Genomic DNA, 12,570 nt, shown 5'->3' with positions numbered 1-12,570 from the left:
GTTCTTAGGCATCCAACTTAACGAAAAGGCAGGTGCATCCAAGTATACAGTTCCCCAAAGCAAAACAGTCTTCTTCAGAAACAATCGACTCAAAACATTTCCTATTTGGATTCAATCCTCTTATGCAACTCTCTAGCAAAACATACTTTATATATTTATGGTCAATGAACTATCAATGGTCAGTTGATAACTCATTGCAGCAGAGACACTGCAAAACGCGGAAAGCCGTTTGGGTTCTTGAAAATCTTCGGAGATAAAGCGAAGACACGCTACAGAGGCATTCTTTCCACGCAAAAACGAATGAATTCCCACGATTTTAACCTACCGGACAGCTGTGAGCCTTAAGTCTAAGAATACCATCAGTTTTCGTGGAGAAACTGTATCTGCAGCTCGTCTTAGTTTATATTCAAAGTACTTCAAGAACCCTGCGGTGGCCGGCAGGTTAGGCTTAGCGGTCCCCACGCGGGACTGAGCCGAGTGCGCGACGCAGCCGCGTTCAGCAGGACCCAAATATGCTTCTTTATATTCAATTTTTTTTCTAGTATTTAGTGACATCTTTGAGTGTTGCCCTCTGTTGGCAGCAGCAAAAGTGTCCTCCTGTAACCGAATGGAAAGTAGGCGAACAAAAATCACAGTTGACAATAAATGCTAGTTATGAAAATGACTCCCGGTTATATTCAGCAGAAACCAAGTGAAGCGTGAATTCTGGCGAAATTGCCGTATCGTAATACAAAGCGTGTTCCTCCGCCGAAGAGCTAAACGCCACCCATTGAATATACTGTGGCCGCATTGAAAAATATAAACACTTGCAGATGGCACGCGGTTTGTTGTGTGACACCGTACTGTCATACCCAATGTTGCAACCGGTCTCTGCTGCATTTAAGCGGTAGTTGCTCTTGGCGACAACTTTTTTCTTCAGATGTCATTTTCTACGTCGATTTATCATTGAGTTGCGGTAGTAAGCCATTACGTGCAATGTGCCTATAAATTTCTCTACGACCAAGCATAGTCACGCTTAAACTGCACTTTTTTTAACGCTCTAGTTTCCGAAGTTAGTGTGAGAAAGGTATAAAATTCCTGCACGCCAAGCAGCTTAGGTTCTACTAGGTGCTTCTGTTTTATTTCTCGTTTTTTTTCGCTACCTTTAACATGAACGAACCAATAAAACGCGCGTCCCTAGTTGCGAGCGAACGCCACGACTTCATGAAGTCAGGGATAGCACCTTTGAAACCAAATGATGTAATGTGACTATAGAATATGTTTATGATTCAAAACGCAGGAAGAAAACACCATAGTAAGTTTCGAAATTACGCAGAATTATGACAAAATGATGGTGAGCCGGACTTGTTGTTGCGCCTTCACGCCCAAGACCTACAAAACGGATTGTTTTTATAGCTATACACTAAAAAAAAGCAGCCAGTTGAGGACGAGAAAGACAGGCAGGACTTGGCACTGTTCTTTTCGTCTGATGTCCTGTGTGCTCGCGTTGTTTCTATAATCAAATCAATCGCTACTCTACATTTGTCGCCCAGTTTCTCGCTCTCGTTTTACAGTCGAGCTGTGCACCTCTCACTGGTCAGAAAACTATAGTTTTCCGACCAGTGAGAGGTCTACTGGCCCGGTATACCGGTCCACTAGAAAAAAACGCCAAAAAAGATGCAAATAAAGTAAATAACGAAAATTGTTGCTAAGACTGAGAATTTGCGTGACAAGTAGGTGCTGTGCGTGGCACACACACACACCCGCACAAAGTGACCGGAAAATGTTTGTACTTTCGCAGGAGGGCCCAACGTCAGAACATGTAGTCAACCAAGGAGTGCCACAGGGCAGCGCGCTAAGCCCTACTCTCTTTAATGCAGTCATGGCGCAGCTCCCGTATAATCTTCCACCTAACATCAGATGTTCGATATATGCTGATGATATAAGTATATGGACGTCTGGTCCATCGTTTTTGGATGTACAACAAACTCTACAAGAAGGATTGGATTATGTAGACCGTCTTCTAAAAAAAAGAGGTATGGCACTGAGTCTGCCTAAAACAGCCATACTTCCGTTTACATTAAAAAGACCTCGAAATTTCCAGGTTATTCTGCAAAATCAACCTATTCAAATGGTTAAACTCATATATTCTTGGGAGTAATTTTAGACCGGAGACTAACATGGTCGCCTCATGTCCAGTCCCTGGAACAAAAAGTGAATCAGGCCTTTCGAATCCTCCAGCATCTCTGCGGGGCCAAATCGGGTGGTTCTACAGAGTCATTATTAGCCCTACATGTTGCCTAGATACGCCCCATCGTAACTTACTCACTGCCTCTGCTGCACGGACTCCCGGCCTCCACCGAAAGAGACTTCACTTGTTATTGGCAAGGAGTTTGAGGGTATGTCTGGGTTTACCACGGTCAACTTCCAGTGCTTTAGTGTATGCGGAGGCTCGAGAGCCACCTTTGACAGTCCTCCGAAATAAGGAAACATCTCGAAATTTATTTAGATTTTTCACGCAACATGAAAGTCATTTTTTATCTGGTGCACTAACACAAAGGACGGCAACGAGACTACAGGATACTATATCATCATTTCAGGCAGTAGTACCGGAATTTAAACAATGGAAACCTTCAAAACCACCTTGGACGCTGCCACTTCTCAACGTTATCCGTGAAATAGACGGCATAGAGAAGAAAGCAAACATGGCACCTCTGGTAGCGGCACAGTTGGTACTTCATCAGCTTCATGTAATGCATAATGAAAAAACGAAGATATACACAGACGGATCATGCACAGAAGAAGCGTCAGCCTGTGTGGTCTTTATACCCGAAATTCAGAAAAATAAGATGTACAAAACATCGCATGAATCTTCGTCGATGACAGCAGAATTGGTGGCTTTCTTTGAAGAAGTTGAGCTTATATGCGAGAATTCTGAGCCACGAAAATGGGTGATATGCACTGATAGAAAGCCTGCTCTTCAGCTAATCAGAAATGTGAGATCACCTTACAAAAATGGTGAAATAGCACAATGTATCGCAGAAACTGTGGAATATGCCTCATCGCAGGGTCACAACATCGTATTCCAATGAATACGCAGCTACATTGGAATAAAGGGAAATGAAGATGCTGATAGTCTCGCGAAGAAAGCATTGAAGGAAGAACGGGATTGCGCAATCCCTATGTCTGGGGCGGATATTTGACATTTTATATCGCAAGGAGCTGACCATTGTTCAATGGAGTAGTGGTTTGAGAGCCCTAAAGCAAAGGAAAGGGTACTTTATGAAGTTGATCTACACAGAAAATTTTCCATAGTGACAGACCTCCCACAACACCTAGAGACATTGATCCACCGACTTAGGTTGGAAGTAGCATACACAAACAGCTTCCCGCCCAAGATACATCGATCCAACTCACCGGAATGCCATTGTGGTCATGCAGAAGAAAATGCTCGCCATATTCTTTTGGAGTGCGTTAAATACGCGAATGAAAGAGAAAAATTAAAGAACAAACTAGCAAGTTTGGACAGACGGCCCCTCCCAATAAAGAAACTACTTGGACAATGGCCTGAGATGCATCTCCAGAAAAAGGCAATAGCCTTCCTGACAGACTTTTTAGTGGAGACTGGACTGCACAAGCGCCTATGATTGACAGCCAGACATGGATATTATACAAAATGTGGTCGTGTATATACTGACATTAAATTAGTGAGGTGTGCGTGTAAGTAGTTTATGACTGTGTGAACTGCGCGAAGAAAACTGTGTATTGGCATGATATTTGAACTGGTTTCAGTGTGCTATTATGTTTTTTTTCTTTTTCGTATTTTTAACTTTTGGGTACGATTCTCTATTATAATTTTATTTTTCGCTGCAGAACTTTGTGATATGAAGTAGCCGAGACAATAGGCACCTCAACCTCTCCACTGCAAAACATCTAAAACAGAACAGAACAGAAAGTGAGCGTCATATAGTTGATATTGTCCTTTTAGCGGATGTAATATTTCGTAACAGAAATGCAGAGTCGCGCCAAGCGTCAAAAAATACGAATTGTGCAACGAACCGACGTTTTAAAAGGCTGACCATTACATAGTTCTTAGAAATATTTAATAATAAAGCGTCAACAAAGTGAGCAGCTGCTTCGATTCACGTGTTGCCTTACAGATACGTAGTTGGTCTTTCACTGATTTGCAAAAGGAAGCATAATGTAGAAGGCACATCACCAGTGTGATTACGGTGCAAATTTTTTAGAATAGTTAGAAATGGCCGACGTGATGCGCACACACATTTGTTTCCTTGCAGCTCGGGTAGGCTATCCTCTGGGAACTGAAGTAAGGCTAGCAATTGAGAAGGTCCCAATTACGTTGTCACGTTCTTCGATAAAGGAAAGCTCAAGCTTCCTCTTAGCATTAGCAAGCCCAATGCCATATCTTCATTTGCAGTCAAGCGCACAGCATAAAACTCAGTATTTCTTTTAACAAAGAAAACCTTAGAGCAAGTGTCGAAACCACTTGATGGATGATAACGCGTGTGGCAATAATGAACCCCCGTCCCACCCTCCGGTAAATATTAGGCCTGCAGTTGCTTTGCCCTACTTACAAGAGCTTCGAAGGAATTGAAACGGTCCTTCCTCCTTCTCGTGTATGTTTCCACCTATTATATACAAAAGGTAGACCCATCTATTATCTCATTCATTTCATTCTAAGACAGCCATGGGGAGAACACGGAAATTATAGGCACCAGAAGAACAGTGCGAATACAGTGCCAGACGAAATCAGCAATGTCGTTTTGCGAACACTGGTCAGGAGAGCAATCAATGTCTACCACGCGACCATAAATTGATTATCACCGCCATTACAAGAAAGTATTTTTGAAACGCATCCGCCTTCAGCAGGAGCGGTATTTTATGCAGGCTCAGTGCACATTCAGGACAGCAGGTTGGCATGACAGCCAATTGTTTGTGTGCCTGGCATCTCTGCCAGTATATATAGTTTTCTTCATTACAGAGCGCCAGTCATAAAAAAAATTGTTCACTGATTTTCCATGTTGATGAAACAAAAAAAAAACAGAATGAAATCTTGAGCAACAGTCTCTCATTACCGTGCATTCCGGATGAACACAATCACGCAAAAAAAAAAATGCTGAACAGACCTGCGGTATTTTTATACTTTATGTTTGTTTTTATTTTGTGTGTGTAAACACAACTAAAAACTCAAACTTCTGCGACATTGCACGTTCAGAGAGTCAGCATTATTGGTCAACAAATCTGAATCTCGAGGATGAGGACAACGAAAGAGAAGTCCATGCGTCTCAAAGGTGGCTGGTGTTCTTAAACAAGATAGATGAAGCTACGCAAGCAGGCTATTGCTAACGGTGGTAATTTTCGTCTTTATAAGGCCCACAGTTGACGAGCTTACAAAGAGAAGCGAGCTATGCCTCGGAGAACAAAATGGCCAACGTTTCTGGAAGGGGGGAATAGAGTGTGAAGGAATGAAATACTCTCTCATCCGGGGTAATGAATGACTGGAAAAAGAGGACACAGAAAAACCAGCATCGATCGATGTACTACCTGCGTCGGGATTCATTCTTTCATTCACTCCTTGCCATTCAAAAAAAAAAACGTGGCTGATTCTCAGTCTAGGAATCGGTATGACACGAAAGTGAAACGTGTCTTCACAGAAGTATTTGGGCGTGTATGAGCCATTGTTTCAGCAACAGCAACAATTTGCACAATTGAAGAACGGCAAGTAGCTCGAAACCTGCAGAACGCACCTCAAGCAGAACGCACGTGCAAAATAGCATACGCGGGACGAGCGTGGACCATCAACTGTCACAGCTCGTCACCTAAAACGTGCTGTTGAAGCTGTAAGAAAGATGCACGAAAGGATCGCACAAGTATACAGAGGACAAGCACAAACAACTGTCACAGTTCTTCTTGCGTCATGTGTCAGCAGTGTCCTCTCGGAAACGCGACCACGGCATACCACCCGCAGACTGACGGGCTCACGGAGAGATTTAACCGCGCCCTCGGCGATATGATCGCGATGTATGTGGCATCTGATCATACTAACTGGGATCGCAATCTTCCCTTCATCATGTTCGCATACAACACCGCGGCACAGTCTACCACAGGATTTTCACCTTTCTTTCTTCTTTATGGACGCGAAACATCCCACACCATCGACTCTCTCTTTCCATACCGTCCTGACACATCCGAATGCCCATCTGTGTCCGAAGCTGCCCGAAAAGCGGAAGAGTGCTGTGAACTCGCACGCACGTTTACGTCACAAGAACAGCAGCGCCAAAAAGTAAACAACGCCGACTCTTCACGAAGCCACAGCTATTCCCCGGGATCACTTGTATGTCTGGCTGTTCCTTACCAAACCCACGGCCTTTCCTGAAAACTCGTCCGAGACACTTTCCCCATCTGACGACATGCGCCGGCGTGGACGTAACATCGTCCACGTCACCCGCCTTTAACCATATCATAGCCCTCTACCTTCAGACTATTAGCTCGCCAGGATGGCTCTTTTTCGGTGGGGGAAAATTGTGAAGAAGAAAACGCATCGTTGGCAAGAAACCACGCCACCCCTTGGGAACTGGGTTCTGGGCTTCTCTCGCTTGCCTCGTGCAGATTGTCGCCGGCATCTGCTTGACCGTTGCTCTGTCCCGCTCGTGTTTTCATCGTAGGGCCAACGTCGCAGCGTACGCCAATAAACCTCTTTTCACAACCTACATTCTCTTCGTTTTATAACGCATTATGAATATAAAAATGTGCGTGAAAAGCTCAATTCAGCTTCTTCTCCAGAGCGGTTCATTATTCCCTGCACGTATCGCCTACTAACTTTGCAGGTTGCAATTGTCCTTTCTGTATGGGGCTGCGTTTCCTAATTAGGCTTCATTTACTTACTTGGTTCAACTAATGTGATAATCACATATTTTTTTCTGCCGTGTGCAGTAGAACTAGCAGCCTATCTAGGCATTTTTGAGTGCTTGAATGCAAGCTCAGCCTAGAGACGTGCTCACCGTGCAAAAAACCCTGAGAGAAAGCGATGTTTGCTATTCTTGACAGTGCATGACACTATTTTTATAGTGATACTTGAGTGACCGCCACGATACATGTTACCGCCTTATCTCGTATGTCTGTTCATTAACGGACTACAGTATATATCACAGGGAAAATATCTCATGCCAACCTTTTTGCAGACGCACAATGTAGGGTGTGCCTTAAAGAGTTGTTTGTATATTAGCTTTGTAGTGATAGGAGAGATTAGACGGTATTTTGAATATTGTGAAAGAGCGGCTGAAAGAGCTTGAAAGTGAACGTTTGAAATAGTATTGAAAAGCTAAAAAGTGCACAAGGACACAAATTGTAAGCATTTTTGAATAGCACTTTTTGACTGCCTAATCCAGGCTCGTCTCATTATCTAGGAAAAAAACAGTTCATCTCTCTGAAAGATGGCTCACGGCTCGCCACGTATATAATTTTCTTCAAAGAGACACGTTAACTGTGTTTTAAGTCCCAGGACTTTCTGAAAAAAAATTATACGATTTTCAAGGAGAGTTCACGTCTCTGTCTGAATAGAGTCATATATTTAAAGTCAGTCTTTGAAAAGGCTACTCAGGGCTCACAACAAGAAAAAAGAAAAAAACTCAAAGGACTATTTTTTTTCTTAGAGTACCTGGAAAGAAGGAAAATGGGTACACTATGAATGTTGTAATGTGCTTAAAGAAGATTCAGCAGATGAAATGGAAAGCGCACATATTGTGCGCTTCGTTTTGTGGGCTAAATTTATGATGTTATTAAGACACGCACCAAAGAACGGGGTACACATGAAGAATTTTGATCGCTGTGGGTTTCCTTCCGTCAATTTATCTTCGTTATGGAAAACGTCGCCATCTAATAACGCCATGCCTTCGTCAATAGATTCACATCATACTTTCATGAAGATGACTCGCCTTGGCGAGTTTGGGTCATGGCAGAGTCAGCCGACAAGAAAAGAGTGTATATCGTACATTGCAGGAACAATTAAAATATGAAAATTGAAACTACAAATTATTTTTAAAGATGCGTACGGCAATTTTATGCATCCCTACATTGTTCAAATGTTAATCGTATTCATGATGACAGTCATTATCGAAGGAGTATTGCTTTAACTGCTTCCGTGAATCATCTTAATCGCCAGCTATGACAATCACTGGCATCTAATTTTTACAGGAAACTGAAGATACGGATGGCATTCATGTAATGGGTAGTAATAGGCTCATAGCTTTTTGACCACATCAAGTGATGCACGCACGATGCTACAAGTCATTTCATTTCAGAACTATTACACCCTCGTATGTGTTGGGCAGTCAATTGGTGCCACATCAAGTTAGTTGCGAAATATTCTGAGAATGAATCGAGCCGCGAGTGAGCAATGCGATATCCAAGCTTTTCTATACTAACATTGATGCAACCAGAAAAAGGGACATCCAAGCTTTGTACTCTGCGAATAAGTTGTTGTCACGCGTCACAAATCAAAACAAATATAATATGGCTGATGCGTAGCGAGCCCTCCTTTTTTCTTTTCCTCTAGCTAAGTATTACTTTTTACGTTAAACCCTTCCACCATTAAAAAAAAAGACAGTAAAAACTGAAACTGCCCTTACTTTTACAGCCATATCACCATGTTGTGAGTGAAGTGCGCGAGTCAAGTGACTTTCAAATTTGGCGCGTAAGATGAACTACTGACAATGTGTGCAAGATGGCGTATTGCGCCAGTGCGGCGAACACTGGCGATTGGAAAAAGAAGAAAATTCAAGGGAATGGGAGAAAAATCCAGAGCCAGGGCATCGAAGAACGAGGAAGAAGAGATTCGGGCTCGTGCTTGGAAGAAGAAGGCTAGGGTGCGGCGTGCGACCTCGTCGGGTGCGAGTACCTCCTGGGCGTCAGGGCATCCACCTAGCTGGCGACTGTTTCCACGGGGTCCTGGTGACCATTCAACCGCAGCGGCTATTGGCGAATCCTTGGCAAGACCTTGGTCTGATGTTCGAGCGGAAGACAGCGCAGCAGATGACGTCTACCGGGAGCGGGAGCAAGCCGTCGGGCTACGGGCCCGAGCTTATGCACTCTCACCACGGCAACTTCCCCAATGGACTATTGAAGGGCGTGAACCGCTGGTGAGCCGTATCCGTCTTCTTTCGCGTCCGGACTCAAACACGAGGACTTTAACGAAAAGGACTGTTTAGACTCTTAGAGGTTTCCGCTCGCTAACGAAACTGACAGTGCTAATTAGTTAACATTTTTCTGATCTTAGTATTTTCCTTTTTGTGTTTTTTTGTGTGTTTGTGAAAGTACAATTTTTTTTTTGCAAATCAAACGCTCACTTCCTTTTCTCGTGAGAGAATAACGTTTCACAGCTAGCTCGACTGGCTTTATTTACTGAACCTGTCACAAATTGGCGTCCGCGACAGGACGTGAGTGTTTGCCACTAAAAAGTAGATTTGAGTAAGGCTAACTAAAAAAAAGTAAAATGGGCTCGCGAGAGTTGATGGCGCTGGCAGAACGCATGGGGTTGGAGGGAGCAGAATTGCAGGCTTGGTTTGACGCACGAGAAGCGCGTGAGCGCGATGAACGAGCCGCGGAGAGAGACGCGAAGAAAGAACAGTTGGAGCTGGAAGGCCGCAATTTACAGCTACGTCTTGAAGTAGCAAAAACGGAGAACCAAGCCCGAGAAGCAAGCCAGCGACACTTGGAAGTAGAAGAGAGGACGCTGCAACTGCGCCTGAGAGTAGCTGAGGCCGGTGTCGGTCAGCCTACGGTGGCTGACACGGGCAACCAAAGGAACGCGCCTATGGTAGTGAACCCGCATAACTTTATACCCGTTTTCAACGAGGACAGAGACGACCTTGACGCCTACCTGAAAAGGTTTGAGAGAGTGGCGACAGGTCAAGATTGGCCACGGGAAAAGTGGGCCACGGCTCTTAGTTTGTGCCTTGGCGGAGAGGCTCTGAAGGTATTTGGACGGTTGTCACCGAACGATTCCCTGTCATACGACGAAGTCAAATTGGCACTGCTCCAGCGTTTTCGCTTCACGGCTGATGGCTACCGTGAGAAATTCCGGAAAAGCAAGCCTGAAGACGGCGAAACTGGAAAACAGTATGCCACGAGACTCCAAAGTTTCTTTGACAGGTGGATAGAAATGTCTCAGACAGAGAGGAATTTCGATTCAGTCCGTGACTTGATTGTAGCCGAACAATTCATGGCGAACTGCAGTAGTCAGCTGGCGCTCTTCTTACGGGAGAAGAACTGCAAGACTCTGGAAGCCATGGCAGAGGCAGCTGATATATATATAGAGGCAAAGAGATTGAAGAACTTATTAATAGTTCAGAATAAGAGTGAGGACACAACTGGGAAGGCTAAATTGATTTCAAGCCCAAGAGCAGAGATGCAATGTTTTGTTTGTGGCCGTAAGGGGCACAAGGCTTCTGACTGTCGAAGTAAACCTAAACAAGTATTTTGTACAAACTGCCGTAAGTGGGGGCATGATGTGAAGGGCTGTCAGAAAATGACTGGCACTTCGAAATCAACTACATCTTGTTTAATGCTACCCAAAGAAGAGACCGGTCCACAACAATCCATGATTGATGGCGACGACTCGGACCGAGACGACAATGTTATGGGCACGGTGAGGACGCAAGCGCAATGTAAGAAACGTCCCATGCCAGTGTTACCAGGGGAAGTGAATGGACAAATTGTTCGAGTCCTAAGGGACACCGGAAGCAACACGTTGGTAGTACGCCGGTCATTAGTACCTGATGAAGCACTAACTGGCACTACCGCGACGTTGTGGTTGGCTGATGGCAGCACCATCGTAACCCCTGAGGCGGAGATACGTATCAGATCTCCATACTTTTCCGGCATGGCCATCGTCAAGTGTATGCCGTCGCCACTGTATGACGTCATAGTTGGGAACGTACCGGGGGCCCGTGACGCCAATGACCCCGACGTTTCGCGGAAACTTTCTCAAGATCAATTCATTAAGGAAAAAGTTCATTCTGCGGACGAAGGTAACCACCCAAATTCTCAACTGGTTGGTGCCGCACGTCTCAATAGTTCGCGAAGGGCCATCTCTGTTGGGCTCCCTGGCCAGATGTCTCGCAAAATGTTTCGCGAAGAACAAGAAAAAGACCAGACGCTTGACATCTGCAGAGCCAGAGTGGGTAAGAAGTTTGTTAGAAAGGGCTCGACATCTTTTTCTTTCGTAGCCAAGAATGGTATTCTTTACCGACAATACTTCCTGTCCCCTGGTAAGATCATTGAACAAGCCATAGTCCCGAAGTCCCTGAGAGGCCAAGTGTTACGTTTGGCTCATGAAAATGTCATGTCAGGCCATCAGGGTGTAAAAAAAACAATAGATCGAGTTCTGGACGCCTTCTACTGGCCCGGGGTACAAGAAGATATCCGCAGATATGTCCGATCATGTGACGCCTGTCAAAGGACTTTACCGAAAGGCAAGGTGGGCAAGGTGCCTCTAGGGCGTATGCCGTTGATCGACACCCCTTTTGAACGTGTGGCGGTCGACATCATTGGACCGATAACTCCAGCCTCGGCAAAAGGCCATCGGTATATTTTGACTCTTGTGGATTTCGCCACTCGCTACCCTGATGCAGTGCCTTTGACAGCAATTGACTCAGCTACAGTGGCCGAGGGACTTGTCGAGATGTTTTCTCGCATTGGTTTTCCACGAGAAGTCTTGGCTGATCAGGCATCGTGCTTTACCTCAGATCTAATGAAGGAGGTGAATGAACTACTGGCAGTCAAGCATCTTAGCTGCACTCCATACCATCCTATGTGCAACGGGATGGTAGAGAGGTTTAATGGAACACTCAAGCAAATGCTCCGCAAAATGGTTCAAGAACAGCCTAAATGTTGGGATCGCTTGCTAGCACCTCTTTTGTTTGCTTATCGTGAAGCCCCACAAGCAAGCTCCGGGTTCTCACCATTTGAACTTATTTATGGCCGACATATTCGAGGACCTCTGAGCATCCTGAAAGAGCTATGGACTCATGATCAGGAGAACGAAGAACTTAAGACGACGTACGGATATGTCCTGGATTTAAGAGAGCGAATTGAGAAGACACTAGAGCTGGTACGACAAAACCTGAGCCGAGCACAGGTGTCGCAGAAAAGGTATTACGACCGCCACAGCAAGCAACGGGACCTGAAAGCAGGTGACCGTGCATTGATCTTGCTTCCCACAAGCAACAACAAGTTATTGATGCATTGGAAAGGGCCGTTTCCAGTCGTAGAAAAGAAAAACGACTATGACTACTGGCTGGACCTTGGACACAGCAAAAAACTTTTCCACATAAACATGCTGAAAAAGTATGAAGAACGCCGTGAAGAACAGCTTCCTCAGACATCATCTTTTGTCGTTCTGGAGGAAGAGGAGTCTGAGAAACCACTACCAACTTTCAAAGTACAGGGTAGCTGCGGTATTGACTCCATAAAGCTTGGAGATGAAATCGGGGAGCGACAGCGGGTGGAGATACGGGACATCTTAAGTACCTACGAAGACGTATTCTCGGAGATCCCAGGTAAAACAAGACT

This window comes from Rhipicephalus microplus, unplaced genomic scaffold, assembly GCF_043290135.1.
Source record: "Rhipicephalus microplus isolate Deutch F79 unplaced genomic scaffold, USDA_Rmic scaffold_32, whole genome shotgun sequence".
Taxonomy (NCBI): Eukaryota; Metazoa; Arthropoda; class Arachnida; order Ixodida; family Ixodidae; genus Rhipicephalus; species Rhipicephalus microplus.
Note: the sequence above shows the minus strand (reverse complement) of the source record.